The 4894-nt window shown below is 47.4% G+C and overlaps 1 protein-coding gene across 1 annotated transcript in view; it reads left to right on the top strand.

Annotated features, from left to right (window-relative positions):
* Positions 1-343: 343 nt before the first annotated feature.
* Positions 344-4894, top strand: part of UGDH (UDP-glucose 6-dehydrogenase) — a 40570-nt gene continuing 36019 nt past the window's right edge. The window contains exon 1 of the mRNA XM_023519628.1: positions 344-652. The gene's annotated coding sequence lies outside the window, so the exon portion shown is untranslated. The remainder of the gene's footprint in view (positions 653-4894) is intronic.

Raw genomic sequence — 4894 nt, 5'->3', positions numbered from 1 at the left:
CCGTACCCCGCAGCCCTACAGCTCGGGTGATTTGGCGCACGCGAGGACCGGGCCAAAGGGCGGGGATGGAACAGAAAGGCCAGCTTTCGGACCGCTTGATCCACTAGGAAAAAACCTGGACTCGCCCACAGCCCCAGTCCGGGGCCTTACAGTGGCCACCGCACACGAAGCCCCACCCAGCGGCGCTGGCGTCAGGGGCGGGGACGCTGAGCTGGCCGGAGCGGATTCGCCCAGTTTGGCCGGGGGCGTGGCCGGGCAACCCAGCCACTACGCGCCTCGCCGGCGTCTCCCCGCCCCTGCGCTCTGGAGCAAACTGGGGCCGGGCTCTGGGCCTGGTGTAGCGAGAGGGGGAGCCGGGAACCCACTGAGGGCAGAGTCCGGGCGGCCCTGGCGGCGGGGCGATGAAGCCTCCGCCTTCTCGGGCAGAAGCCTTTAAATACGGGCTCAGGCCCGGGACTCGGAGTTTGGCGTTTGGCAGCCTGAGGGAGGGGCGTGCAGTGCGAGGAGGTACGGCGGAGCAGGGCGTGGGTGCAGAAGCTGCGGCAGCGCGGCCCGCAGGACGGTGCTGTCCGAGCGTTCGGGATATAAGCAGCCGCTCCGCTGGGTGCTTGAAGCGGGTAAAAGCAGCCGCTCCGCTCGGTCCTTGAAGCAGGTAAGAGTCTCTCCCGGGCTGCCCCCGTCGCGCGGTGGGGATGCTCCTGGGTCCCGGCGGGATGTGGAGGGAGCGGGGTCGGGAGCTGCGCGCTCGGGTTGCTCCCAGTGCTCGGTCCCGGGCTTCCCTCCCTCTTTGGGGCTCAGAGCGGGAATCACGTTTTGGATTTGCTGCGCTAGGAATGGGGTAGTGTGAGCTTTTTAGTAAAGACTCGTAAGTGTTCAAGCCCTTTCTCTTTCTGCTTTTATCAACGTTCTGACTTGGAACAAATGAGATTTCCCCTCTGTTTCAGAAAGCCGAATGCCCACCGAAGGATGCGGTTCTTTGGTTAGGGACCGCATTTTGGTCTCAGACTCGCAGGCTTTTGTCTTTAAAGCGTCTGCCCACTTAGGGGACTGCTGTATTTTACGGCCTCCCCTCTTATGAAACCAAAGAGAAAACGAAGCTAGAAAGCCTCTTTGAGCGCGAAATGCTGAGGCTATTGTGGTATTTGTCTGGCCACCACACCATAGAAGGGCTCTGTTTGATGCTAGGAAGGCCTTTCTTGGGTGCTTGGGGGACCATGTTTGTATGAAATCTTGAAAAACTGTGTGTCCTATTTGTAGGAAGATAATCTGGTAGGGTAGGGAATTCTGATGTACGTGAAAGGGTTTTCATAGATGTACAGAGAAGTAGCTGTCTATTTGACTGACCTCAAGGACACAGTGAGTCTTTGAATTTCTCAGAACAGTAGCCTGGTCTGTTTCATCAGGGGTTCTGCAAATGAAAGAGCTGACTGTCCGCTCTGAGATGGGCTCCTTAGTACCCAGCATCTACTTTAAGGTAAACACTAGACAACCCCAGTTGAAAGGATCTCATTTCTTCTCTTATTGCTGCACCCCTTTTTCTAACTCTCTCTGTCGTCCTATTATTTCTCCAGCCTTCCATGATGGTCTTTAAATATAAATTAAATACCAGCTTTCTTACTGATTAAGCATTTTCCCCTCTAAGTCAGGTTTTTTCTTTCTTTTTTTGAGACCGAGCTCACTCTTTCACTCTGGGTAGAGTGCCTTGGCATCATAGCTTACAGCAACCTCAAACTTTTGGGCTTGAGCAGTCCTCTTGCCTCAGCCTCCCAAGGAGCTAGGACTTCAGGTGCCTGCCACATCACAGGCTAATTTTTCTATTTATTTATTTATTTTTTTTTTTTTGAGACAGAGCCTCAAGCTGTCCCCCTGGGTAGAGTGCCGTGGCATTACAGCTCACAGCAACCTCCAACTCCTGGGCTCAAGCGAGTCTCCTGCCTCAGCCTCCCAAGTAGCTGGGACCACAGGCGCCCGCCACAACACCCGGCTATTTTTTGGTTGCAGCCGTCATTGTTGTTTGGCGGGTCCGGGCTGGGGATTCGAACCCGCCACCTTAGGTGTACGTGGCTGGCGCCTTAGCCGGTTGAGCTACAGGCGCCGAGCCTAATTTTTCTATTTAAGTAGAGATGAGGTCTGGCTCTTGCTCAGGCTGGTCTTTGAATTCCTGAGCTCAAGCAGTCCACCCACCTTGGCCTCCCATAGTGCTATGATTACAGGCATGAGCCACACAGTCCCACCTTGGTCAGGCATCTTGTAGTATTTAATTTATGGTAATGACCAAGAGGATATGTGAAGTTATGTATCCATCCATGATGTCTATTGTTTAGCTCCTGGGAACCTATGCAGAATATGCTGAAGAGGAGTTGGGTGGAAGGATTATATTGTTTAGATTGTTGTAAGGCATTCCTTATTTTTTAGTGATATCTTTCTAAGTTGAAATGGTTTTTAAATTTTTTGAAATTTTACATGAAGAGTACTTTTGGAATGATTTGGTTTGTTGTGACTCTCCCAAATACAGATGTAAAAAAACTCATTTCAGAATAATCTATAAAGAAACACTCACTCCCATTTCTTTGATAGCACAGTAGAGGGCTAGAAGTTTCATAAAACAGAGACAGAATTGGAAGATGTATATGTCATGCCAAGTGTATCACTAACACTGTATCAAACTCCATTTTAAAGTTTATTAAGGATTTTACTGTATCTTCCAGTGACTATTTATTTGGAATTCCAAAGATGACACATACAGCTTCAGTAATTTTCCCTTTTTTTTTTTTAGAGACAGAGTTTCACTTTGTTGCCCTTAGTAGAGTGCCTTGACATTATAGCTCACAGCAACCTCCAGCTCTTGGGCTTAGGTGATTCTCTTGCCTCAGCCTCCCGAGTAGCTAGGACTACAGGCACCTGCCAGAACGCCCACCTATTTTTTTGTTTCAGTTTGGCTGGAGCCAAGTTCGAACCCTCCACCCTTGGTATATGGGGCTGGTGTCCTACTCACTGAGCCACAGGTGCTGCCCAATTTTCCCATTTTCACCTATAAGCCATACTTGAGATATGAAAGTATGGGCAGGGATACCCAAAATGAAGTCCTAAACACATCTAGTTCTATAATATAGGTCCTCCTGACAGGAGTAGTCCACCCCAGCTGATGTAGAACAAGCTGAAATATGTCTCAAAATCAAGGTGGATAAGAAGTTATTCTTGGGAAACATGCTAAAGTTCTTTAGGTAGCTTAAGAAAAGAACATGATGGCTCGGCGCCTGTGGCTCAAGTGGCTAAGGCGCCAGCCACATACACCTAACGTGGCAGGTTCAAATCCAGCCCGGGCCTGCCAAACAACGACAGCTGCAACCAAAAAAAAAAAAAAAAAAAAAAAAAAAATAGCCGGCATTGTAGCGGGTGCCTGTGGTCTCAGCTACTTGGGAGGCTGAGGCAGGAGACTCGCTTGAGCCCAGGAGTTGGAGATTGCTGTGAGCTGTGATGCCACAGCACTCTGCCCAGGGGGACAGCTTGAGGCTCTGTCTCAAAAAAAAGGAAAAGAACATGATAAAATCATTGCAAAACTACTATGATCAGGCTGGGCTTGGTGGCTCATGCCTGTAATCCTAGCACTTTGGGATGCTGAGATGGGTGGACTGCTTGAGTTTAGGAGTTTGACTTCAGCCTGAGCAAGAGTGAGACCCCATCTCTACTATAAATAGAAAAATTAGCCATGTGTGGTGGCACCTGTAGTCTCAGCTACTTGGGAGGCTGAGGCATGAGGATGGATTGAGTCTAAGAATTTGAGGTTGCTGTGAGGTATGATGATGCCACAGCACTCTACTCAGGGCAACAGAATAGTAGTTTTTTTGGTGTCTCCCCCACCCAAAAAAACTATGATCAGCCACCTGAACTAGAGATAATTACACAGAAGTTTTCACCTCAAAAAGAGAGGCCCGTGAGAATTATTAAATTAGTATTTATAAGAGGCTGCTGTTCTAGGTCTTGAGGTCTAGCATTGAGCAGCAGCAAGAAAGGACTATTAGCCTGGCTGTGCCTTGTTAAACTACGAACTCTTTAAGCCCAAGAGGAGCTACCTCAAGTGGACATTGAATCTATGTTTATTAAATGAATGTTAGCAGAACCCAGTTGAGATTGAGGGTGTAGGTTGCCCTGACAGCCCGAATAATCTCTTGGCTATGGGATTTAAGTGGTAACCCTGAGAGATCCTCTGGTCCAACATTACTTTGAAATTCTAATTTTTAGGTATTCTAGATATACTGGTTTTAATTAAGCAAAAAAAAAAAAGCCAAGTATTGATGGCATACATGGTATTCTATCTCTTCAATTTAGAAAGATTGTAACTTGTAGCTGGGAGAATACACAAAAAATACTTTGTAAAAGCAAAGTAGAGGGTAGCAAAGTAGAGACAGAAGGGGCAGGAGTGGAACTTCTTGTGTGTGCGTTATTATAACATTACATTTTGAACTATGTGAGTGTATTACCTACTCAAAATAAAGTTTTAAACATTTCTTTCATATTGATAAGAATATTGCTTTCTTTAAAAGAATCATATGATTGCAAATTCTGTCCGTTTTCACTATTTACTGAAATCCTCATTCTTTTTTTAGGTTTTTTTTTTTTTTTTTGAGACAGTGTCTCACTATGTCACTCTCAATACTGTGCTATGACGTCACAGCTCACAGCAACCTCCAACTCTTGTGCTTAAGCTATTCTCTTGCCAAAGCCTCCCAAGTAGCTGTGACTACAGGTGCCCACCATAATGCCCAGCTATTTTTTTTTTCTTTTTTTTGGTTATAGTTGTCGTTGTTTGGCAGGCCAGGGCTGGATTGAAACCTGCCAGCGGTATGTGGCTAGAGCCTTAGGTGCTGAGCTATAGGTGCTGAGCCTGTAGTTT

Source organism: Otolemur garnettii, unplaced genomic scaffold (assembly GCF_000181295.1).
Source record: "Otolemur garnettii isolate 467f Iridium unplaced genomic scaffold, OtoGar3 scaffold00181, whole genome shotgun sequence".
In the NCBI taxonomy this organism is placed as follows: domain Eukaryota; kingdom Metazoa; phylum Chordata; class Mammalia; order Primates; family Galagidae; genus Otolemur; species Otolemur garnettii.
This window is presented reverse-complemented; position numbering and strand designations above follow the sequence as displayed.